Genomic DNA, 27,213 nt, shown 5'->3' on the forward strand with positions numbered 1-27,213 from the left:
AAGGCAGGTCTTATTATCCCAATTTTTCATAAAGAAGGGCAATTTTAGGATTTTTCCTGATATCTAGTTCTCCCTACTAATGTTATAGAAAATAACACTGGATCTCCATAACATTTCTTTCCTCATAAAGTTAATAGTATCTTAACTGCTTTTTGATAAAATAGATACTTATGCTCACTCGCTCCTTTTCTTTCTTTTTAGCATTATAAATAGATGCCAAAACAGAAATAATCATTTTCCTTTTGATTTTGAATCAAAAGGAATTTTGCATTTGAATCATCTAAATTATTTTGAATTTGAATAATCAAATTCCTTTTAATCTGATTTGGATTTAGGGGGGAAAAATCTAGGAGGCCAGTGGGCCTTTCCTTCCCCTCTGCTTTACTTCACCTCATCTAAATCAGAAGTCTGTCCCTAGTCCAGTACCCTTCCTACCTGACAGCTCAGGGCACAGGAATTCTTCATGTACAGACTTTTGTTGACTGTGGCAAGGGACCCTCAGCAGAGGCTAAAGTGAAAAGAATCCCAATTCCTTCTGAAATAGCAATACTTGGAGTCACCTTACTTTTACCAGCTGAAAATAGAGCTCAGTGTCATGTCCTAAGTAAGTTCTCTTCACTCCGCCTTTCCTTTTCCAATTACTTGGAAATGCCCATAATTTAAGGGAATACTTTTATCTGCTCACCATTGACAGAATCCAGGTAAGATGATGTTCTCATAGAAGGAAATGTCAGAACAGCGAGTTTGAAGTTTAATCTCAGGTTGGCACATTCTGGTGAGGGGATCTCTCATCTGGTCACATCGCCTTTGAGAGGATCTTAGAGTCCAGCTTTCTTTTCCCCAGAATCATTCATTTTCTGTCTGAGCTGCTGTGTGAGACACATGACAAAGAAAGACACTTAATTAGGTGACCGTTGTCACCAAGGAGTGTCGGGGAAAACAGAGAAACTGATTGTCAACCTCAGCTGAGGCATTAAGTGGTTCATTTAAAAGAAACAATATTAGTGTTAAACACTGCTTTTTGGGATCATGTTAGTTCCAACAGTATTTTATTTCAGTTTTGAAATGGTTAAAAGTCAAAGGACAAGAATCCTAGGGACTAGAGGAAAGAAAGAAAAAGAGGTTTGATAAAACCTGAGAAAAGATGAGACATCAAAGAGCTGATATTCTGAATGTAGGAAACCACTATTTTTTGAAGATTTTGTTTATTTGACTGAGAGAGAGAGAGAGAGAGAGATGGAGCAGAGGGAGCAGCAGAGGGAGAGGGAAAAGCAGACTCCCCGTTGAGCAGAGAGCCCAACATAGGGCTGGATTCCAGACCCTGGGATCATGACCTGAGCAGAAGACAGCAGACGCTTCACCAGCTGAGCCACCCAGATGCCCTGTGAAGAGCATTTTGAAGGAAGACAGGGGGGTTCTCAGAAAGAACATTCACCTATACATCTGTAATTCCAGAGAAGTTTATCCTTCTTAGGTGTATATGCATGCATGAACTTACTGGGCAGTACATATGTAGTACACATGAGAAATAGCATTTCCTGAGTTCTTACCATGACTCAAACTGTGTGCTAACCTCTACATATGCATTTTCCTAATTAGTTCCCACAACTATCCTATGGTTTAGAACTTTTGTTGTCTTCATTTTACCAAACAGTTGAGCAGGTAAGAAATCAGGCCACGGTCACACTGCCAGTAAGTGGCAAATGTGGGAATCTGTGTGTGTGAACATATATTTCCAATACTTTAGCCCGTTAAATCCTTAACACTGTATCATATTGGGAGAATTTGTTCCAGATGTTCTAAAAAGGATTAAGATATGGACTTAAGAAAAATGATGATGTTAGGATAGGTAAAATGACCCAGAACTGCTGATGATGTCAGAAGGATTCACTATCAGTGACTAAGTAGAGGGTTAACCTGATTAAAAGATGAAAAGAAATAGAGGGGAAGGTACAAATATTTGACCTTCCAGATACTTTTCATTAAATCAAAATCAGATTAGTCAAAATGAAATTAACTATCCAGTTTAGACTTATTTCTATTTATAGTTCTAATAAAAGAACATAAATGTATATATTATCAGAAAGCAATTAAAATCTAAATCTCATATATGCCTTAGAAATTTTTCAGGACCATCTTTAGTAATTTCCCACTTATCTCCAGGAATATCACAAAAACATGAAATCTAAAAGCCAAAAAGAGAGAGTACATTTATTTACCAATAGCAAACAGAATTCAGTAAAAAGACCTGAACTCAGGGCCTGCAGCCACCATGTCCAGTTGTGTGACCAGAACATTCCCTCAAACTCCTTGCATGAGATAGCCTCTAATGACTCCCCTTTACCTGCTGCTTTCTCAACTGGAGGCCATTTTGCTTTTTATACCTCATACCCATGTATAATTTTCCCCCTCTTCCAAAACCCTCAGTATCCAAGGGCCCCATGAACCTACCACTTATCACTGTGGCCTTCTGATTTCCTGGCCTTCTGCTTCAAGGCCCTCTCCATACCCATGTCCTCCACCATTGTGGTGAGGAGGACCCCCACATAAGATGACTTCAGTCTGTCAGGCTCTGGATTGGCTCCATTCCAGACCAAGCATCCGTTCCTTTACTCAGTGGTCATCACTGGGTGTGTGCTCAATGCCAGGTATGCCTGCTCTGATGAGCACTTCTTCTAGCGCACTGAGTCAAGAGCTGCTGCTGGTGTGAAGATGCAGCCCAAACTTGAGCACTCGAGCAGCTGTGTCCTGCGTCCTGCTGTTGCCCTTGGTAGTTCCCTCTCTCATCTCCAGAGATGTGATCTCATAACTGATACTCTCACCTCACACCTCCCGCATCCCTTCTCTTCCACTCCTGCCCCAACTCCCTGTTGACAATCTTGCTTTCTGCTTCACTAATAAGACAAAAGACATTACAACTATCTTTCCACCCCCCAAGTATGCAGAATATCCAGGTGTGTACATGCCTTTCTCTCCCATCACCTTACTGTGGAAGATTTCTCCACTTTTATGCTCTGTGATCTCTGAAGAGTCTTTGATCATGAGTTTTAAGTTTCTCTATGCAACCAGTCCTTCTGCTGGATCGTCCTTTTAGTACATGAATACCATCCACTGTCTGCCTTGGCCTCACTTACTTTGTCATCTACTGAGTCATTTTTCCTGCTGACCTCAACAAAACTCCTTGAAGTAGACTAGACTGTGAGTCTCTGTTTCATTACCCTCTACTCATTCTTTCAGCTCATTCCAATCTGGTTTCTCTTCCCAACATTCAGCTAACGCTGTGTTTGGGAAGTCTCCCGTGATTCTCCTGGTGCCAAATCCAGGGGACACTTACCTGTCCTTATCTACCCACCCTCTTCAGTAGTATTTTACACATGTGAACATTTGCTTCTTTTTGAGGAACTCTTTTTGGTTGGCTTCAAATCACCACATTTTCTTAATTCTCTTCCTACAATTTTGGCTGATGATTCTTAGTCTTCTGTGCTGACTCTATCTCCTCCACCTAACTTCTAAATGGTGGGTAGCCTCACAGTTTAATCCCCAATCCTCTTGGCTGCTTATACCTTCTCTCTCTCCAGATTTAGTGCCTTAAAAACCACTTGGAGGGCCATGATTCCCAATTCCTCACTTCTCCCCCAAAACTCCAGACTCATGTTCAACTGTGTATTTGATATCAACATGTGGATGTTCAATAAGTATTTCAAACTCAGTATTCCACAAACAGAATAATGAATTCTGCCCGCCACTACTTTGTACTCCCTCTGCCCCCACTTCTTTTTCTCTCACTCAGTAGCTATCATCTCACCACTCACTCAAGCCCAAAACATACATACATACAAATCAGGCAAACAAAGGGATGGATCATCTTTTATTCCTTCCTTTCTTTGTCTTTCATATTGGATCCATCACGTGGTTGGCTTTATCACTTACTACTATCTAACCTCTAATTTATTTTTCTTACTTGTCAATTCCTCCTCTATCAGATGGTCAGCTTCATGAGAGGAGAGTTTTGGGTTTGTTTTGTTCTCTTCCAGAAGAGTGCCTGGTACACAGGACACCTGTGGCTATAAATATTTGCTGAATAAAAGGCTTGAGGTCAAATCCCTTTACCTCTTCCTGAGCCTGTTGTAGCCTGAAAGACTATAACATTTGACCACATTTCTCCACTCAAAGCAAAAGGCCATACAGCAAATAACTCATGGGATGATATTTCTGTTAAATTTCAAAATCATTGGGGCATCTGAGTGGCTCAGTAGGTTAAGCATCTGACTCTTGATTGTGGCTCAAGTTATGATCTCAGGGTCATGGGATTGAGCCCCAAGTTGGGCTCTGCACTCAGCATGGAGTCTGATCAAGATTCTCTCTCTCTCTCCCTCTTCCTTTGCCCCTCCCATCATTCACACACTCTCTTTAAAATAAATAAAATAAAATAAATCTTTAAAAAATAAATTTCAAAATCATTGATCTCTTCATGTAATTTTTTTTTTGTTTCTCTTACCATGGAAGACATGGAGTAGAGCTAACATGGTCAGTAAATCAGAGAAAAAGGCCATAACACAGTAGCTTCGTTTTTGTCCAAAGCTTTAAAATTAAGTAGTCAGAGTCAGCTCTCTCATTCCAGTGGCTTTCCTACAGGCAAATAATCTGAGGCTTAGCACAGTGCAGTAATTTGGCTAGGTCACAAAGCTGCTGAGTAGGACCTCCCAGCTTACATTGTGGTTTTCTGATGTTTAGACCAGAATGCTGATATGTAGACTCATTCATGTATACTAATTACACTATCCAGTGTATGGCCTTTTTTAGACACTTATAATCAGATGGATTTGTGCATGTTGTATTACCCTGTTGTCCTTTTAAAGTTACTATTGATTCTCAGAATCCATTCCTAGAGGAAGAATCAATCTACGTATGAAGTAGCATATATGTGCTAGAGAATTTGAACCTGGGCCTACCACGAGGCAAACCCCACTTGGGTTTAACTATAGCCCATATGTACTTTATCTAGGGGAGTAAAACATAAATGTGTTCTTGATTAATCCATTTTGATTCACTGTATATTTGTATCAGGATTTTATTCAAAGATCAGATTTTGGAAAGCATTGTGAAAATTGGGATATGCTGTGTTGGGGTTCAATTCCAAATTTATGAACTGGAAACAAAACTAAAGATTCTGGTGATCTCGCTTTACTTTGAACATGAGCCCATAGAGTGGGAGGAACTGTTGAAAGCTTTTTTACTGGAAGGGATCCAAGAGCCTATTGATTGGGTATCACATTTTATGTATCCAAATCTTTATTTTAAAACCATAGGAAGCAAATAAATGGAGGTATAGCCAGAGCTTTCATCTTAATACACATGGACAGAAGCAAAACTACATAATTTTAAAACATGCTGAACGCACAGAAAGTTAGTTTTATGGCTACAAACTAATGTAACAAACTGGTGGAGGAGAATTAAATGTGCTAGTTTGAGGGTTTCCTAGCAAAAACCTATCACTTATATAGAAACTTTTCACCGTATGCTGATGGCTGGGCTCAGGAAAGGAATAGCTGAATCTAAAAAAGATGCTTATTCTTCCATTGGTTAGAGAGTCCACAGTAGGTCAAAATCACATATCAGTTCAGTATGGAGAATTTTTTTTTTCCTTTGGGTAATGCACATTTCAGCATAAATTTCACTTTTCCCAGAAAACAGTCTTATCCTTTTAGAGTAGATCTTTTTTTTTTTTTTTTTAAGAGTAATCTCTACACTAAGCGTGAGGTTGGAACTCACAATCCCCGAGATCAAGAGTCACATGCTTCTCTGACTAAGCCAGAGAGGCACTAGATCTTTGACTTGTGTTTTTCACAGAATGTTGTCTGTATCTTGTCAGATCGTTTATAATACTGTATTGAAAGCATGTATTTCCTTTTATGATTCTCTCCTATCAAGGCCAAGCCCTTCTTATTTTCTATTGTGTGTTCTGCATTGCACATAATAGATATTAAAAATATGTGCAGATGAAATAAATGCATGGATAGGAAATGTATAGGTGTAAGCATGTGCTCTCATGTGTGCGTGCACACACGTGTGTGCACGGACACACATGAAGAACACCAGACACAAAGATGAACCAAATGTGCAGTTAAGAATGATGGACTCTCTGGGACCTCAGATGAATTGGTGGTAACTGAAGTCTGGGTGCATTGAGGAAAGAAATTAGAAATTAGATCCATTCTGGGCCTTGAAAGGTGAGTGGTAGGAGGTTGATAATGATCAGGCTAGATGCAGGGAGCTGCAGATCAGCGTGGGACTGGGGATAAAAGCCAGTCCTGAAACTGTGTCTTTGGGTGTGCCTGTTGGGTCAGATCCTGAGAGTATTAACTTTTATGCTACACTTCTGTCTCAGCACTCCTGTGTGTGTCACCCACACACACAGCAGACTCTTGAGTTTTCCTAGAAGCATTTGCCAGGCCGTCACAACACTCTTCTGTGTGTGTGTGTTGTTCTAGCTGCAGCTTTGGCTCAAAAGATTTGGTGCCTCTGCCCACCTCATCAGCTTTATCTTGTCTTGAAATAATTTAAAATATTTTCATCTAAAACTACTTAGATTTTTTTTCTCTATTGTTCCTGTTCAGTAGTTGTGTTGCTCATGGAAGGACAATCTGATAGTATAGACAAATGCTAAAAATAAAACTTAATTATCATCGTATTCTCTCTGCCTCTCCGTGTTACTGAGCAGAGTGAGAGGACATCTCCAAATAAATGATGAAGATATCTGGTTACTAACAGTCCCAGTGGCTCACCTGCTGCCCTGGAGGCTATGAAGGAGACAGCATAATACTGTTGGTTCTCTATGCACACATCATGGGTGTTGGGGGTGGGGGTGGGGGGCTTGGCTCACCAACGGGAGGTGGAAAGTGACAAGTTGGCAGAGACAACTTGGTTTTGAATGAAAGATATTATTGTACACAGCCTGAGACAATGAGGAGACATGGATGCTGGGAGGCTGCAGAGTCGAAATATGGAGGATTTGGACTCAACCTGCCCCCTGCATTAAGAGAAACCTCTTTGAGAGAATGAATCAGTATAATCAACAAATCAGGGCAGTGTTCTATGCAATTAGTTGCCAAGGCTATTGTGCAGAGTGTGTTAATTAGCACACGCTTTTATTTCTTCTCCCTCCCTATTGGCTAAGCTTAATATAGTAACACACATGATTATGTAAAACCATTAATGACTGTATTCTGGCAATTTTTTTAAGCATCAGCAAGTGGAGGGGGAAACGCAGAGATGAAGATCTAACTGTGTTCTGTTCATACTTCTGGGTCACAGCTGGGGTGCCAGAACTAGCTGACAACGGGGAAAGGCTGAGTATGGGTGCACTCAGTTCCCCCTCCGTGAGTGGTCTGGTGAACTCCGTGCCAGACATGGGTCAGGAGGAGGAGAGAATCTCTGTCTAGGTCCCTGTGTTACTTGGGACTAGGATCTTAGGTAGTAAATTAGACACTTCTTTATAGCTTTGGTCTATATTTCCTGGCTTCAAAGCAATATATAGTAAAGAAGAGGTTCAGCAAAACTTTAGAAACAAAGGGATAATGCAAGTCAGGTAGAGCTGTTACCAAGATTGCATCCACTGGTTAGGGTCTGAAATAAGGTCAGTTGAGGCAAAACCTAGTATTTGCCTAAGAGTCAACAAATCTTGGCAGCTAGCTTCAAAGGAGCAAATACCTCTTTTTTTCTAAAGTTATAGCTCATTTGTTAATGTATTGATTTAAGCCAAAATGTAAATGATTCTAAGTGTGTGTGGCTTGAGGTAAAAGAAACTTTTTTTTTATTTTAAAATTTCCATTCAGTAATGTCTTCCTTCTATTGCTCTTGTTTGATGCTTACCCTTTATCCACAGTTCTGTTTAATTTCATTTTATTCTACAAACAGAGCGGAGAGGACTTTCCAGCAGGGAGGAGAGCAGCCTATAGCATTTGCCAGGTGTGTTTGGGAGTGAGCACTATGGTACTTGCTTTGAATCTGCTCCCCTTGACCTTGAAGCTTGGACTCCTACTCAGGACCTTATCAGCTTTCACGTGACCTGCACATGACCACTAGATTTGTGCCAAACAATGATGGTATGTGCCCAGCTAATGTTCTTAAAGCAGGTGGTCTCTTTCTGTGTCCAAAGAGGAGTTGATGCTACTCACAGATGCACCTGGAGCCCTCCTTTTAGACCAACTCCTGAGCATGGCACTGTTCTCTGAGGGGGAGCATATCCAGATGGCAGCTTCTGAAGAGCCCAGCATCTGAATCAGTCCTGTTTTATGCTCAGAACACCTAGTGCCAGACCTCTGTGTCAGATGCTGAGATGGCATGGGCCTGCCAAGGTCTGACCCTCAGGCTTCATGCTGGGACATGAAGGAGGACAAAGAGAGATTTTGGCTTTCTGTAACTCAAGGCAGAAAATTCTGCTTGCCTCAGACTTGTAAGAAGATTTAGAGGCTATTTTAAGGGGTTCAACTGAGCCTGGGGAGTCCAAAAGGAATAACTGGACCCACAGCTGCTATTCCCAAATAAGCTTTCACTCACATAATTAGCTCCCCATCACACTGGGCTCTGAGAACATCCTAGATTTGGTTTGTAGAGCCTGAAATGCTTTAGCTACCCCAGGAGCAATGAGCATAACCCCAGTGGCAATGCAAATGAATGGGTCCAGTCAGGTAGTCTGCAAGGACATTGCCTACTGCTGCATACCCAACTCTGTGTTCTGGGGAGCCCCCTAGCGTGGCACTGAGAACAGAGAAGGCATGAGCCTATGGATGAGGATGACCAGTACTGTGACTGTCTCAAGGAGCTCAGAGGAAGAGCCTTTAATACAAGCTGGCCTTGAAAAAAGGCTTCCCGAAAGACCTGACCTGTGAGCTGGGGCTGGAAGGAGAGAGCCCCTGGAGGGGAGGCAAGTGGGGCAGGTGGAGGAGGTTGTGTGCCTACCCGCCATCTGCTAAAAACATGCTAAGACCTTTCCCTCCCTGGCCCAATTGCCCCTGGAGGCAGACGGCTGAAAGGGTTGACAGCATCAAAGGTGGGCTTTTAGGACACACTTTTCTAGTAAGGTGAGATCTCTTTCGTCTTGTAATTCTGTCTTTTGCAATCTTGAGTATTTCTGCGTCTCTGAAATGAACGCTACAGCCATGTTGTTCCATGTAATATAAATATAGGGGTTCAAGGTAGTTCAGAAGGATGTTTTAGGCTATTGGGTTTTCTCTGATTGGGGTGAAAGTATAGAGAAAAGAATGTTTCAAAAGACTTTTCCCAGTGTGCTTCTTTTTTTTTTTTTAAGATTTTATTTATTTATTTATTTATTTATTTATTTATTTATTTATTTATTCATGAGAGACACAGAGAAAGAAAGAGAAAGAGAGAGAGAGGCAGAGACATAGGCAGGGGAGAAGCAGGCTCCATGCAGGAAGCCTGATGTGGGACTTGAACCTGGGACTCCAGGATCATGCCCTGGGCCCAAGGCAGGCGCTAAACCACTGAGCCACCCAGGGACCCCCCAGTGTGTCTCTTATCACCTGTAAAATTGGCTTAGGGATACTCAAGTCTCACTTTCTCATCAATAGTAATGAGATGAAAATGAAATAAGCTATCTGAAAGTGTTTTGAAAGAAGATAAAAAGATTATTTAAATGTTTAATTTATTTATTACTAGTTTTATTTATTATTAATTACACCCTTCAGGAGAGCCATATGATTTGGATTTACTATAACATCTTGTTTTAATTAAACATTCGTTTCATAGTAATCTGAAGATGTTATTGTATACTTTATCTGATTAGTCAGTATTAATGGCTGGGAAAGATATTGCACAGATTTCTAGATTCAAATAATAGCTGAGTATTGTTGGGTGAGTAAATGGTGGTATTTATTTTCAATCACATTTTCTAACTATGTCCATGTTTTTCTTGGAATTCTCTTAGTGAATTTCCATCTTCCTGGCTGTCAATCAGTTTCCAAGCAGACTAATTGGAAGGTGCTGCATTATGATATTGCTTAGAGAATGTTTCATTTGGAAGATTGTGTTTAACAAGTTGGAAAATTTGGATTCCAAGTTTTAAATGTGCAGAAATGAGAGGCCTTATAAATTATATGCATTGTTTTAGGTAACAAAATTTTGAAACAATGGAAACATTTGTCAACACCAGTTTTTCAAGTGTTCTCATCATCTTACAAGTTTTTTCTCTTAAAAATTAGTTTCTGGGTTTTTTTTTAAAGATTTTTAAAATTTATTCATGAGAGACACAGAGAGAGAGGCAGAGACATAGGCAGAGGGAGAAGCAGGCTCCCTGCAGGGAGCCCGATGTGAGACTTGATCCCCAAACGGGGGATCACACCCTGAGCTGAAGGCAGACCCTCAACTGCTGAGCCACCTAGGTGTCCCTTAAAAATTAGTTTTTCTCACTCATTTTTCAAAAGTCACCTTTACAGTGAAGGGACCCCTGAACTGCATTTGTTTTGTTAAGAGTTTTTCTTTAGGACATTTTGCTTTGTTAAACATTTGAAATACTTCTGTCTCTATAGAAGAAATATGTGTAACTCATTTACATAACATCAGTTCATATATAAAATATTTAGCAAGGCTTAATTTTTTAATAATTTTGGTATATTATCTCTCTCTATAAAAGCTCCATCTCAAAAAAAAAAAAACAAAAAACCAAACTCCATCTCTTCTTCCTGTGCCCTAATGCATCATAAGGGTTGTGCACACCCTACTTTATTTTTTAGTTTTCCAAAAAGATTTACTTATTTATTTTAGAGGGAGAGAGAGCAGAAGCAAGGGGAGGGGCAGAGGGAAAAAGAGAGAATCCTCAGGCAGACTCCCCACTGAGTGCAGAGCCTGGACGGGGCTTGGACCCGAGGTCATGACCTGAGCAGAAACCAAAAGTTAGACACTCAACTGACTGTGCTCCCAGATGCCCCACACACCCTACTTTAGAGCCACTGCTGTAATAGTTGGGAAAAGGACAGCTTGCTCTATCTGTTAGGAAGCCAGGAAATTGCTCCTGACAAGGCACTATGTGGCAGAAAGTTTTGGGTCCTGTCTTCTATTGACTACAGTATGTCACAGAAAATGATCCTAAACCTCCCCTCTCCAACCTGTATTTATCCCACCGGCTCCTGAAACGCCCCAACTCCAGTCAATGTTGAGGTTCCTTCCTTCTTACCTGTCTACAACTCTTAACCACCTCACTCTATATAAGTTCTCAAGATCTCAGTGCTTCTCACAAGTCATGAGATTCATGAGACTACATCAAAAATTCATGACTAATTAGAAGCAGAAGGAATACAATTGTGTGAGTCAGAGTTTCCTCAGCTATAAAGAGGCTTCAACTATATTTCCAAGATCTCTTCTAAGGATTTAAGAATCTTTCTAAAATTTCTGACTCTCCCTAAGCCAAGCTGCACCAACTCATATTTAATTTGAATGCTTTCACTCACTAGCTCCTCTATGCTCTCAATAGAAGTATTTTTCACTGCATTGTAAGTTAATTCATGTTATAATGATTTGTTGAAAATATTTATTGAAGAATGTAGGGAACCTTCTATCTTTTTCCACTGAGTTCTTTCAACTCCTTCCATTCATTCTCAGATTTGAAACAGAATTAATCCATGTGCTTCATGTGCTGCATGCCATTTCGATAAACCCAAACCCATTATTATTGACCTTGCTTACCATTTATATGACATTTGATATTTTCAAATTGGCATTGCAATTATTTGAATGCACAGAGTTATAACAGTAGCTAACATAAATTTCTCCTTCGGTTTTGGCAGAAAAAGAGTTTTTTTAAAAAAAGATTTTATTTATTTATTCATGAGAGACACAGAGAGAGGCAGAGACACAGGCAGAGGAAGAAGCAGGCTCCATGCAGGGAGCCCACGGTCTCCAGGATCATGCCCTGGGCCGAAGGCAGGCGCTAAACCGCTGAACCATAAGGGATCCCTTAGAAAAAGTTTAAGTTTAATATCAATAATAACATGATAATAACAACTGCCTTGACATAGAATCATATTTTTGGGGTGGAGATGGATATATTCATTACAGATACTATCAGTTGTATTGACAGAAAAGGAAGTGTGCTTCTGGGAAACATAACCAAAAAATAACAAATATTTATTGGGAATCTGTTACCAGGCACCATGGCAAGTATATAACAGGTTGTTCATTCAGTAGGTGGGGACTTGGAGTATTCAGGCCAGTAGAGGCACCATTTATCCATGGTATGAGTTTCAGCACTGACCTGAGGACTCAAGCCTCCCTGGATAGACTTGAACCTCTCCAAGTGAAACCTCAATCCAACCCCATAGATGGTCTTCCAGGGTGATGATAATTCAGGATTAGGTCAGGAGACCCCTGCTGCTTTGGCAGAATTCATGGAAATCAGAAGATAATTTAGCTCCTTGAAAGTGCATGGATGTGATCAGACTGTGCCACTTACTTCCTGTTTTAACACAGAAATCCATGCATCTAGGGAAACACTTCAATCCCTGTCAGACTGGGATGGTTGATAGTATGCAATCAGCCATGTGCTGTGGCCGACAACTGCACACTTGTACCTGTGTACCTAGAGGTTCCTCACTCTTGTTACTGTAAATTTCATGTGGATATTTATATTTCCATCTACTCTGTAATTCTGCAATAACTTCACTTTCTTACTCTTTCAGAAGTCTATTGCACATCTTCTCCTCTATCTGCCCCCTACCAACACCCATTCTCACCCATTCTCATCAATTGATGGCTGATTAATAATTCATTGGAAAGGGACGCCTGGCTGGCTCAGTCAGTGGAGCATGTAACTCTTGATCTTGGGGTTGTGAATTCAAGCTTCACGTTGAGTATAAAGATTACTTTAAAATAAAATCTTTAAAAAATAATTCAGTGAAGAAAAATAGATGCAGATGTCAATAATCTCATCTTCTCATCTTCTCCCCATCCAACCCAAATGTCTGCCTTGTTCTGTACGTAACTCTCCTTTCTCTCTTGTTACAATGCAAAATGTGGCTTTGTTCCTAATGATTCTACCTTTTCTTTCCAGTTCAAGAACTTTTCTCTTACAATATTTTATTTCTTTGTTTCATACATTTTCTCTCTTTCTACTGGCTGCTCATCATTCAAACACTAATAACTATATAAACAAAGAGTTCTTTAGCTCTCCAACTAATTAAAAAAAAAAGAACTGCAATTGGACGTCTAACAAAAACCTCAAAACTTACGATTAAAAAGATATGTTTTCACTACAAAGCAGATCCTTTCAGTAAATAACAACATTATCTACCTAGTAGCTCCAGCTAAAAACCTACAAATAAATCATGGTCCCATTCTTTCGTTTACTGTCATTTAATTCATAAACAAGTCAATTCTGTCCCCAAAACTAGCCTGACTCCAACTACTCACCATCTCTAGTACTTCAGCCCTCTTGGAAACCACCATTATCTGATGCCTGACTGATCTTAACAGCCTCTAATTCAGTTTTTTATTCCCACCCATGACCTCTTTATAGTCCAATCTCCACATAGCTCCCTGAATGATGTATCTATTTTTTAATGTTGATTAAAATGAAACTGAAGTCATATTTCCTCTGTTTAAAAACCTTCAGTGGCTTCCATCGTAGTAAGAAAAAAATTCAGACTCTTTATCACAAGAAGGTAAGTCTCTATGATTTCTCTCTTCCTCTTTTCTTCTGCTCACCCCACCTGAGCCACACTTCCTTTCTTTTTGGACTTTGAACACATCATACTCATACCTATATCAGGGCTTGTGTGGTCCTTCCAAGTGGAATTCCCTATTCCCACATTGGAGTGTGTTTCTGTTCTTTACACTATGTGGATCGCAGCTCAAACATTGCTGTTTGAGAGAGGAATTTTGGACCACCCCAGCTGTCATTGTGATTTTAATTTGCATTTCTCTGATGAGCAGTAGTGTTAAGCATTTCCTTTGTGTGTGTATTGGTCATCTGTATATTTATATATTTTCTCTAGTGAAGTATCTCTTTAGTTTTTTTCAATTTTTATGGGTTAATCATATTACTGAGTTGTAGAGCTTTTTTCCCCTTTAAGTTGTCTTGAAACAAATTTTTGTTAAATATATGTACTGCAAATATTTTTCTCAGTCTGTGGCATTTTCATTTTCTTATAGTGATTTTTGAAGAGGTGAAGTTTTTTATTTCGATGAGTTCCAATCAATCATTTTTAAAGGATAATTTTGGGTTTTTCCCAGCTTTATTGAGATACAAATGACAAATCATACATTATAATGAAATTAAGTTATAGTGTAAACTTAAGATCTACAATATGTTGATTTGATACATTTATAAATTGCAAAACGATTACCACCATAGCATTAGGTGATGCCTGAATCATATAAAAAAGGTAGTATTCCTTTTTTGTGGTGAGGACATTTAAGATCTATTCTCTCAGAAACTTTCAAATATATGGTACTATTAACTATAAATACTACGCTGTATATGAGATCCCCAGAACTTATTCTTATAACTGGAAGTTTGTACTCTATGACCAATGTCTCCCCTTTCACACCCTCCAATCCCCAGGGGCCACAATTCCAAACTGTTTCTATTAGTTCAGTTTTTTCAGATTCCACATATAAGTGATAGCATACAGTAATTAGCTTTCTCTGACTTTTTAACCTAGCATAATGTCCTCAAGCCCCATCTATGTGGTTGCAAGTGGCAGGATTTCCTTCTTTCTCATAGCTGAATAAAATTCCATTACATGGATGGATAGATAGGTAGATAGATAGCCCACACTTTCTATGTTCCCACTGGTGGCATGTCACCATAGTGATTAGAGACAACCTCCAGAAAATCTCTCATAGTACTTCATAGGTGAAACATGGTTGACCTGGAAGATAATTGTTTAGAGCATGTAGAGCATATGTTCCATGGTTGGTTTCTGGGGTCACTGCCTGGGGAAATTCTGGTAATTGTCCCTTAGCCCTATCTCTTTCTATAGCATATAATTCATATGTTTGTTTGTTTGTTTTAGCTGGCCAGAGAATTCTATAAACTTCTTGCCCTCTGTCTTTCCAGAATTGGCAAATTCTCTCTCTTTCCTGAGGGTCCATGATTTAAGCTCTGCCGTAAGGGAAGGAGATTGTAATAATAATAATAATAATAATAATAATAATAACACCCTCTTCTAATTGGAAAAAAGATAAAAATGATGTTTATAGTCATTTTGCCTCAATATCAAGATCCTGGAATCTAAAGCATACAAAACTTAGTATATTTTCCCCCCTTTCCTTGACTTCTCCTTTCATTCTTCCCAGAGAAGCTTGACTTTCATCTTACGTCTCTATCTTGTGTAAGCACCAACCATGCCGTAAGCTAAGAGGAGCAAATGAAACTATTCAAATTTTTCTCATTGCTCTTTTTTCCTATTTCTTGGGCTCCATAATGCCACTTCCCCAGATGACAAGGCCAAAGTGACAGATAAAATGTAAAACCAAAATGGTCTACTGATGCTCTAGTAAGCGGTCAGTGGCCTCACAGAAGTCTCTCTGGCAACTCTTCACCCCCTCGTGTGCTGTAGAACAAGTTAGGCAAGACTCCCTCACAAAGGAGACTCCCTGGGCCCCTGCCACAGGCTTTGACCTGAAAGTAGGGGGCAAGAAACTGGTTTCTTGGGAAATTAGAACACACAGACTTCCCTGTTATTAATGAGCAAAAAGTCAACACAATTTAACACTTTCCCTTTTGATTTAGAGTCATCATTACATGGGCATCAGCATTTGCTGTACTGTAAGCTAGAGATGTCCTTGAGGCTGTTGTGGAACATAGCTTCTCTTGATCAACACTAATAGACCAGACAACTAAGCTTTCTTTGTTCTTACATTTTGTCTTAATCTCCTGGCTCATTCTTCATTGTCAGGAAGTTAGATAATGCATCTTGCTATTAGCCTGCTCTTCTTTAACAGCCATATTCTCTTCTAATTGCTTTGGGCAAATAACCCAAATGAAACCAGTTTTTAGACATGAATATAAAATGAACTTGGGAAACATACATTTTTAGCTAATAGACTTTAGCACGTGGACTGTCATTCCACAGGCTTCTAAGCTTTTAACATTTATCTTCATGTTAAGCTGCATTTGGGAAGAGGTTATTTGAGGTCTGATCCCTAGATATTTTGCTAGATTGTTATTATTAGAATTTTATAAGCTTGATTTTACAATAGATTACTCTCATTCAACACACACACACACACACAGACACAATCATGCTTTTTGTTTACAGTCCAGTTGCAAAAGACAGGATCCACTCTAGCTGGTCTAAACAGAATGGATTGCACTAGACTAATAGAAAGTTTATAAATATCATTGAAAGGGTAGGTGCATAGGTGCAGGCTGTAGGCTCAGCTTCCAGGAACAGCTCTCAGCACTTAGAACCATTCTGCTTGTGTCCCAAGTAGGAAAGGAAACTGCTACTGTCACTGCAAAACCACACTGTCTCCAGCATGAACCATGCCAGTGGAATGGATGCCCACATGCAATGTGTTTCCCTCGATATCAAGTCTCACACAATAGATAAGTCAAATCTGTCACATCCTGAGCCCTAGTTTCAAGGGATGCTGGGAATTGTAGTTCTATATTTTCAGGATCAGCACTGTAGGAGGTAATTCTAGAAAAGATTGGAAGCATGTATTAAGAATCCAATTTATAGAATGTCTCCTCACATTTAATAATCGAGCCATACAATTTTACTTAAACAAATTAAATTTATCCATCACAAAAGAACTATAAGAATATTCCAGGTGCCTGGGTGGCTCAGTTGGTTGGGCGTCTGCCTTCAGCTCAGGTCATGATCCCAGGGTCCTGGAATTGAGTCTTGCACTAGGCTCCCTACTCAACAGGAAGTCTGCTTCTCCCTCTCCCTCTTCCCCCCTCCTCCCACTTGTGGCTCTCCCTGTCTTTCAAATAAATAATTAAAAATCACTAAAAAAAAAAAAAAAACAAAAACATTTTAACAATGTGCTAGTGGTTATGTCTGATGAAATATTTGACTTTTTATGTGTGTCTGTATGAGTGTATATACATATGTGTGTATATGTGTATACCTGTGCATATATATAATATATATATATATATATATATATATATATATATATATATATATATATGTTGGGGGGCACTATGGTAGGGAGCAGTCATGTTGCACCAAATATGGCTGACTATGCCACTCTTTGGGCAGGGACTAATTGTAGGATTTACGATGGTGAGGGGTGAATGGACATTATAAAGCTATGTGCTGACTATACAAAGACAAGTAATTTGGTCCATGTCATCTAGTGAAAGGGAGATACTCATGAATAAATTGTTATAAGACAACAGGGTAAGTTTTATGCAGGAAAAATACAGCTCAAATTTTTCATCGAAATATCCCTGAACTGGAGATCAGGAAAGAATGGGGCTATAGCTTATAGTGGTTCTCTGTAAAAAATGAATTTATTTGCTACCCATGGGAATCTTGTTGTCTATCTTATATTGGTAATTAAAATATATATATATACATATAACATATATATTTGTGCGTGTGTGTTTTAAGTAACTTGCCATCATGAAAAATAAATTTTTTTCTTTTTGGCTCATGGACAATAATATTGGTACACTAAATCTATCCTCATCAGAAAATAAGACTAAATTGAAGTGGGCTGATGCTGGATGAGGAAATTTTTTTCTCTGTCTTGATGTCAGAATATTTCTAAAAACCTAGGCCTACTAAGGTATATATGCCTATTAATGGCAACTTTTTTCAGGATTTTTATGAGCATTCTCATTTTGTGAGTTATCCTTTATTCTTACAATTAACAATGAACTCATTCACTTTATTCAGGTCTCCCCTCTTGTTGCAATTTTTTCTCAGGAAGAAACAGCAGGGAAGCTGGAGTCTGCCAACTCTGAGTAGCACCTTCTTCAGCTAAGGCAGCACCCCATGGCAGCTCCATAACAAGGGGGGTGCGGGAGGGCTGCAGGGGGTCCACACTTGTGGGGGAGGAGTATGTATATTATCACTGAAATGATCTACAATTGTTGGAATATGTGATGTTAATAAACAAACCAATTTTACAGGCTTTGCGATGATTTTTCAATTCTCTACAGACAATGCATCCCTGTACTGCTTGTCTCCAAGACAGATGGCACCTGCTGACCAATTTAAGTAGTCACCGCTCTATTGTGTGAGCAAATCTTCAAGTTATTTCCCATTACTCTGCCCTGTGACTACAAGGTGATTATTCCATGTGCTTTTTTCCTTTATCAAATTTATCATTTTGACCACCTCATTGAACATGCACAAACACTTCATAAATTTCATCTTTATAAACACAGGGAACAAAGAAACCAATACACGAGCCAGCTCATTACATCTAAGCACACATTCAAATGTAACACAAACAACCGGGTTGAATTTGTTTTCCAACCAATTGTTTACATAGGTCTGTGGAGAATAACAAAATCAGTCCTCTGGTAGTGAGGGAGTATCTCATTCACCTTGTTGCCACTTTTTAAGTCTGAACCAGGACCAGCTCCATGGTTCCAACATCTTTTCCTCTTTTTTATCACCTACTCTGCAAAGTGTATCTGGAACTAATTTCAAAAGAAGTCTCAAGTAATTTCTAATGTGCTGGTTCCATTGTGTTTTCCATGTTGTTCCTGCCCAGGACTTGCTCCATTTTCATTGCAAACAATCCTGTTATTGTTGTTGTTAAATTTTTACACTGTTTTTTTTGAAAGTATTTCTACAATAGTGATAGTTTTGGGCAACTATGGCTCAGGATGTTTGAGAATGTGGAAGAGCCCAAGTGGGACAAACAATAACACTGGATTTTCTAATAACCCCGAATTCCCAGATAAAAGTCATTTACTTCTTGGGAGTTTTTTCTTCCTTTCCCTATTCACTGTATCAGTTAGTTTTTGCTTCATGGCAAATCATCTCCAAATGTAGAGGTTTAAAACCATGATCATTCATTTACCTCATAATTCTGTGGATCAGCAATCTGGAGCTGGGCTCAGCTGGGCAGGTTTTCTGGTGTAGGTTGGGCTGATCTCTTCTGAGGCTCATTCACGCGTTCAGTGAGCTGACAAGCTGCTCTGAAGCTGGCTGACTGGCAGCTGGGGCGCCTCTGTTCCTCTCATGGCCTCTCATTCTCCAGCAGGCTAGGGTGGACACCTCATATCCTGGCAGTGTTCTAAGAGCAGCAATCCCAAGCACAGTGCTTTTCAAATCTCTGCAAGCAATACATTTTACAGATATTAGGGTCCTCCCAGACTCAAGGGCTGGAAACAGCCCCAACGTCTTCATGGGAAGAGCTGTAATGCTACCTTGCAAGGATGTGGATACAGGAAGGGGAAGCATTGATATTCATCTTTACAGACTACCACATTCACATCTAAATATAGCTGACACACAATTTGGGGTAGGCCAACATAGAAAAAATGGAATTCTGTTAATATGTACTTGAATACAAGTGGTTCAAAAATGGTTGAGATTAAGGGGCACGCAAGTGGCCCAGTCTGTGGAGTGTCTGACTCTTGATTTCAGCTCAGGTCATGATCTCAGAGTTGTGTGGTTGAGCCCTGCATTAAGCTCCACACTGGGCATGGAGCTTCCTTAAGATTCTCCCTATGCCCCTCCCTGCTGCTTACGCATGTGCATGTGCACTCTAAGAAAAAAAAAGATTTTAAAAATTAAAAGAATTATGTTTAAGAGATTAAAATAAAAGTTTCCCAAGTCTTCAAGTAAAATTGGCACTTAAAAGGAGGCATTCTATGGGATCTGTTGGTTTTTGTCAATCACGTGGCCCACCATAGTGTATCCCTGGGAGCAAATGAACTGTACTTGAGAAATGAGTTGTCAGAGATGAGTAACAAATCTGTGATCACATGAACAACAATTGTCCCCAGAAATAGGGTGTTGGGAAAGAAGGGAGGAGTCAAATAGTGTGACAGAAGAGGTAACAGGAACTGAGATTTAACATTGGGTGGGTGGAAGGAAATGGATATAAAGCAGAGAAGAGCTCCCCAAAATAGAGAGATGAACAAATACAGGAGAGAAAATTATGGCATAATCTCTTTAACCCTGAAGTACAGGACCACTCACATAGTATGACACACACAATACAATGGATCTCTGTGACCTGCCACTTTGCAAAACTTGAGACTGGGATTTCAGATACCTCCCCAAAATTATTTTTAGAGAGTTAATTGAAATAGAACAGAAATAGACCAACCAGATGCTGCATCTATCAGCTTTCTAAAGGATTATTACTTATTGGTCACATTGCTTGGAGATAAGTAATATGAAGCATACATAAATACAATGGGGAGGAAAGTTGGAATTCTGTCCAGAAGTGCCTAAGCTGGAAGGTTCCCCAGAGAGCTTCCTAGAGGAGAGTTTGAGCCAGGCCTAGAAGTGGGATGGATCAATAAGAATGTTCTCTCAGTCTGGGAGCCTAACTGAACTGACTCAATCTGTGAACCTTACCATGCACACCAGGTAATTCATCCGTGGCCCACAGTGACTTTTGGAGATAAGGAAAGGCAGCCAGAAAAATCAGTCCCACCAACTAGTGGGTCAGGGACCCTCATGAAGGATCCATGTGACCTTCTGTCTTTCACATTGGGCTTGTGTCCAGTACCTGCTGCTGGTGGTGGTGGCACATACACGCATCCCTGAAGGCTGGGTGCTGCTTTCCCACTAACAAGCAACTAAACACATCTAGAAAACTCCAAAGAAGGTTCAAACAGCCCTTTATCCTGGTAAATGGACTCCAAACTACTGAGCTAGAGTCCAAAGTGTGCTTAGTGGGATGGGTGGTGACCATTTGCTGTTGGCATCCTTGGATATAGCTATTAGCCCAGCCCTGAAGGCAAGCCTAGAGCTCCCTCCCCAGACCCTGTGGGCTCCTTCACAGTCCCCTGTGTTCATTACACCTCACGTCCTCTTCCTTCTGGCGCCCAAGTCCTGGTGACTCCCTCCCTGCCGGGGTTCTCCCGGAGCATTCTTCCCGCGAGAAGCCTTCAGTTTCTCACCAAAAGAGTGAGGTGTGAGTCAGAGCTCCTCTCCCCCTATTGCTCAGAAGCGTGTCGGGGACATGTCCAAGAGCGAGGTTGGGGAGGACAAGGAGATCCAGGCTGCCTCTGGCTCTCCACCACCTCCCTCCTCTTGTATTTTTGCCCTCCTTTGGGCAGCCATGATGTGAGTTAATAGAAAACACACACACTGGCCTCTGCGCTACTACACTCTCCTGACACGGGGCGCCTGAAACCCCTGCACGTTCCTGGGTGGTAAGAGCACCGGAGCATCTCTAGCTCTACTGAGGAGACTCTGCGGGAGCTCCTGGACGGCTCCTGGGTGGGGCTGGTCACCTGAGAGGACAAGCCACGATCAGAAGCTGGAATTTCAACCCCACACTACCCCACCCCGCACTTACCCAGAGACGGGGAGGGGCTGACCACGGAGGTCATGATCCATCACGCCTGATGGAGAATCCTCCATAAAATCCCAGTGGCGCAGGGTTTGGAGAGCTTCCCGGGGGTGGACACTTCCACGTGCAAGACATGGGGACAGATTTCCCGAGCTCAGGACCCTCCCAGACCTCATCTTATGCGTCTCTTCATCTGGCTGTTCATCTCATCCTTCATCATGTCCTTTAATAAACTGGCAAACATAAGGAAGTGTTTGCCTGAGTTCTGTGAGCTGCTCTAGCAAATTAATCAAACCTGAGGATGGGTCAGGGAACCTCAGATTTATAGTCAGTCAGAAGCACAAGTGACAACCTGGACTTGCACTTGGGTTTCCCCTGACACACCTGGTTATTTAACAGAAAGTCAAAGGCCTCTTGCTGTGAGGGAATTATAATATTATAATCTACTTTGTTGACTTGTGTGTGAGGAGCGAATGGGTTAAAACCTGCACAAGCAGTCGGCCCAGTGCCTGGCATATCCTTGGTGCCCAGTGATGCCAGCTGTACTCATTTTTAGTTCTCTGCTCGGCACTCCTGGTATTCAAGCATAGACAGCAGCGTCTGTGGGTGATATACATACACCAGCAAGTCTGTCACCTTCAATGGCACAGTGTCATGAGGTCTAGGATGGTTCCAAACTGCATAGTGCTTGGTGAAATTGCTGAAAGTGACTTTTTCCTTTTGGTGTGTTCCAATCTATCACAATTACACCAGAGCAATACCTCCTTGTATCTCACCAAGTTTTGAATAAATCTTGAAAGGAAATTGCTCTTTTCGCTTGTACCCATAATTCATACCATCCTTAGACTCTGGGCATGGGTTGATGGAATGATGCAATGATATTTGCTAGGAAAGAGAGACCTGAACTATTGGATGACTTTACCTGGGTGTTCCTGGCTACAGATTACTTACAGCATTAAACCCAGAGTCTCTGAGACAGGGCTCCCTGCGGAATATCACACATACTCCATACCTCTCTGGGCTGTAACTTGAAAGTATGTGGGGGAGCCCAGTAAAACCTCACTTGGAGAGCTCATCTATTATTCTGTCCAGAGACCAGGTGTCCAAAATGGAAAGGACACTGGGTGCCACATGGCCTGGGAAGTCACAAAGGTGTCTGTGTTTTGTCTGTGCTTCTTAACTGACTGGATCTTTGAAATAATTGGCAAATCTTGGTACTGGATAGGGGTTCACAGAAGTCTGAATTGACAATCTGATCCTGTCTGTTAATTCTATGTTTCATGTGAGCACAGCAGAAAATATTCTTGCCCCTTATGGAGCTTCCTTTCATCCTGGGGAATCCTTCTTTCTTTTGATAACTTAGGCTTTGCTGCTGAGTCAAGCTCAGCACGTGACAGCATTCAGGTAAAAGCAGGACTGACGCTAGACTGCCAAGGTTAGATCCTGGTCCTGCTGCTTACAAGCTGCGTGACTTCAGGCAACCTACTCTACCTGTCTGAAACTCACTTTCCCTATCTATAAAAAGGGGATCATTTTGGTACCTACCTCATGGGGTTGTTGTAAGCTGAGTTAACCCATCTGAACGTGGGATGTGCTTAGAATAGAGATGGCATGTGGTGTAGCTCTGTCAGTGTTAGCCAGTAATACTCCTTGAAGATTTCTTTTTTAGGCATCTTAGAAGTCCTTGGGGCAAAATAACTGGCTAGCCACCTAGCAGTTCATCAGATGTGTCTGGATACCATTCATAGACACAATTTAGGCTTGCACTGACACCTTACACTTACATAAATCACTGTCACCTTCGTGTATGTACATATCATACACTGAATTCATTTGGAACTGAAATCACTTATTGAAGCTTAATTTTTAAGACAGCATCCATCTGAGGTTTTTTTTTTTTTTTTAAGATTTTATTTATTCATGAGAGACACACACAGAGAGAGAGAGAGAGAGAGAGAGAGGCAGAGACACAGGCAGAGGGAGAAGCAGGCTCCATGCAGGGAGCCCGACGTGGGACTCGATCCCGGGTCTCCAGGATCAGGCCCTGGACTGAAGGCAGCACTAAACCGCTGAACCACCTGGGCTGCCCCCCCACCCCACCCCCCGATTTGAGGTTTTATTTATTGTGATTCCTCCTAAACCTAACTATTCAAACTTTATTTCTAGGAGAACTCGCAAAGCAAGTATGTTCGGATTAGGAATGATTATACAACCCATTCACATATAATTTTTAAAAATATTACTTAATTTGCTGTAAACTGAATCTTCCCTGCAGATAAAATGTTAGCAGAAAATCGTATTGTATATTATTAATCTACCAGAGTTCCTATTCCCTACCTACCTCGAGCAGATTTATTTGAATGTGGCCTCAGGTGCTGGTGTTTGAAATGCAAATAAGCTCCATTAAACTCAGCAGCTGGAGCTATAGTGCTTCGCTTACACCCACACCACAGGTCGAATAAGAATTGATTCGTCAGTGTGTATATTTTGGATAAATTACAGGATTGCTTAGTATTCTGGCATCTGTACTGTATCTCTTCCCTACTTTTTGAATGAGATAATTCCCACACAGAGCCCGTTACTGCCTTGCTTTTGTATTTTATTTTATTATTTTTAATTATTATTATTTATTTTGAGAGAGAGTGTACAAGCACACGTAGGAGTGTGGGGTGAGGCGTGCTGGGGAGGAGCAGAGGAAAAGGGAACGAGAGAACCTTAAGCAAGCTCCCTACTGAGTGCAGAGCTGTAAGTGAGGCTCCATCTCAAGACCCTGAGATCATGACCTGACTTGAAATCAAGAGTTGGACACTTATCCAACTGAGCCACCCAGGCACCCCCATTGTTTCGTGCATTTTAAAAATTATTTAATTTTAATGGAGAGAGCTCTCCTTCTATAATTGCAGTCTCTCTCAGCACTTAACACTTGGTCTGGCACATTGATGGGTGCTCTTCTAATATTTGTTAATAAATACATAAATGAATGACATGCTACTTTCTGGAAGGTCAAAGAATTTGGCCAAGTTGTGCCTATCGTACTCTTTGTAAAATTACTTTTTATTGTTCTGCAAAGAGATTCTTGTATATTTTCTTACTCGTTGAATTCTGTTTAAAAGTAGTTTACAAAGTTATGGGGCAACATTGGTCCAACAATCCCATTTTACAGGTAGGAACACTCATGCGTAGATTGCATTAACTACTTGTCCCACGTTACTGACCCAGCAACTGGAAAGCTCAAGTCTATGTTCTTTCAGTGTTAGGACACAAGACAAATTATAGGCAATACTACTTAATTGGTAAACATCTTACAGCTAGAAACAAATGGAAGAGAACCTGAAGCAATTTAAAAACTGTCAGGGAAATCACTGATTAGAAAACATAGTCACATACTGTTCTTTTTTTTTTTTTTTAAGATTTTATTTATGTATTCATAAGACACAGAGAGAGAAGGGCAGAGACACAGGCAGAGGGAGAAGCAGGCTCCATCACGGAGCCTGATGTGGGACTCGATCCCAGATCTCCAGGATCACACCCTGGGCCAAAGGCAGCACTAAACCACTAAGCCACCAGGGCTGCCCTCACACACTGTTCTGATGAGCAACCTCATTGGTATTGTTTTCCCATATCCCCTTTAGAGAAAACATTTCCATGTTCTATTGATGCAATGGGAAATTCTAGAGGGCTATTCAGTGATTGATGGGGAGATACAGATGAGTCCATTCACCTGTGCAGCTCAAGCACAAGCTCCTCTAAACTTCTGTATATTTAGGGTCATTTCTCCCAGGAGATCATAAAATGCTTGTCTTCCAACTACCTAAAGTAGTCCTTCTCCTGGCTGGTAGACCTCCAACCAGAAACAGCTCTAAACCAGTTTGGCCATGCATCCAGACCAAGCAAACTGGACTCGTGAAACCCTGCAGCAGGCAAGGTCCACCAATGAACCAGCCATCAACTACATTCAGGGAACTCCCACCTTTCTTCACCCCACATATTACATCTTTTTTCTGAGTACCTCTGTGTGCAAAAGAAGATCAGTCAAAGGCCAATTTTTCTCAAATGACTTACAAAGAGTATAGAAGTGGAATGCCAGGACTGAAACTTAGTATCTCAGCCATCATACCTATGAGGTATTTCTGAGCCCCAGGTAGCCCTGGGAATGAAAGCCTGTGCCCTTCTTTGCCACACAGGGCATGGAACTCAATCTGACATCACACTGAGATGCAAAGTGGTGTCAGTTCCAACAAGAGGGCTCTCTGAGCTCCTACCTGGGAATTAAGGGCTGTGGAGGTGGCACCATGATTCCAACCAGAATGATCAAATTGGTTAAAAATTCAGGATGCCTCAGGAACACCACCTTGAAGTTAGTTTCTTCTTTCCTTGTCCTTTTTGAAGAACAGGACTATATGGGGCAGTCAGGGAGATGGCTCCAAAGAAATGATGCAAAGTGTTTTAAAGGAAACATTTTCTTGGAAGCTGGAAGTAGTCAGCAAGAGAAAATGCTTCAAGGTGCAGCCTTCAAGGGCTTTTGAACAGAAAACCACACACTATAGAGAAGTTTTAAAAAGAGTCTATCTCTAAGATAGAGAATCATGGGATAGTTAGATCCTCATGTTTGGAGCAGGGAGGAATATATATATCCACATATTTATATATACATACACACTAAACAGTTACTTGTAACTTACTTCTATTAACTGCTTTGTGTCTGTAAGTGTTGGTCGGAATTGTTTTATCTTTTTCAATATGTTTGATTAGGTCTAATTAACAATTTTATTAACCACTTAAAGTTTTAATTTACAGAAAAATAATATTTAAATGCAATTGCATAACAAATTTCCTAAATCTTTCATGTCTATGGAAGGTGGGCTTTATGGAACACGTCTATAGCACATAAAGTACATTTTATCCAAGTTTTATGTGTGGAAAGGGCAAGGAAAAATAAGATTGGTCCTTGAATCCCAACCTCACAAACACAGCTTGTAAGTGAAATGACACTTCCAAACGTGGAATTCCAGACCCAACAAATACAATGTGTTTTGGGCTTAACAGACAAATGATTAAAAAGAACAGTATTTTCTTCTGAAATTTTGGAGGGCTGCTCTCCATGAATCCTTTTCAGTTATGTTACCAAGTTAAGCATTTTGGTTCAAACATCCCCTGATTTGGTAATGCACAGAGTGAATTGTAGCCTCACATCTGTCCTGTAAAATGTCATTAAATAATTGAAATGTAATTAAAGTTTAAGATGTCACAGAAACTGTGCCAAGATTCATTAGACCCGAAAATCACCTTCAGTGTTGATTTTGTAAGAAAACAATGGTAAATGAAATGCAGAAGTCGTTCTGAGTGACCTTGAAGTTCTTGGTTGGAAACTCAAGACATAATAACCTGTCCTTTTCCATTTATCTTAATGAAGGACTCTGATTATAATAGAGGCGGGACAGAGCTTGCATTTTATCTGCCTGAACATATGCCAGAATTCCATCTCCAGGTCTGTAACTGTTTGCTAGAATGATGGATTCATACTGTTCAGCTGGGATACGCTAGGATGTGCTGTAGTAACAACCAACCTCCAAACTTGGATGGACTGTTTTTCTCTCCACCTTCAAATGCACTGTAGTTTGTAAGGAGCTCTGCTCCTCGTCTCCTCTTTCCAGGACTGATGTCATTCGAGCAGCCATCATCTCAAATAATGTTGTTGCTATGGTGAAAGGAAAGTGTTTCAGAGGACCTCACTGTGCTGGGAAT

At 40.6% G+C, this 27,213-nt stretch overlaps 1 long non-coding RNA gene across 12 annotated transcripts in view; it reads right to left on the reverse strand.

The window, feature by feature from the left end:
* The window catches only part of LOC140635552 (uncharacterized), a 107,655-nt gene that overhangs the window by 18,048 nt on the left and 62,394 nt on the right, over positions 1–27,213 (reverse strand). For 9 of the 12 annotated variants that reach the window (XR_012032883.1, XR_012032880.1, XR_012032882.1 and 6 more), the window contains 3 exons: positions 27,036–27,166; positions 19,015–19,269; positions 686–869 (listed from right to left, as the gene is read on the reverse strand). This is a non-coding gene — a long non-coding RNA (uncharacterized lncRNA). The remainder of the gene's footprint in view (positions 1–685; positions 870–19,014; positions 19,270–27,035; positions 27,167–27,213) is intronic. The other 3 variants (XR_012032890.1, XR_012032891.1, XR_012032889.1) reach the window with 2 other exon arrangements.

Source organism: Canis lupus, chromosome 6 (assembly GCF_048164855.1).
Source record: "Canis lupus baileyi chromosome 6, mCanLup2.hap1, whole genome shotgun sequence".
Classification (NCBI taxonomy): domain Eukaryota; kingdom Metazoa; phylum Chordata; class Mammalia; order Carnivora; family Canidae; genus Canis; species Canis lupus.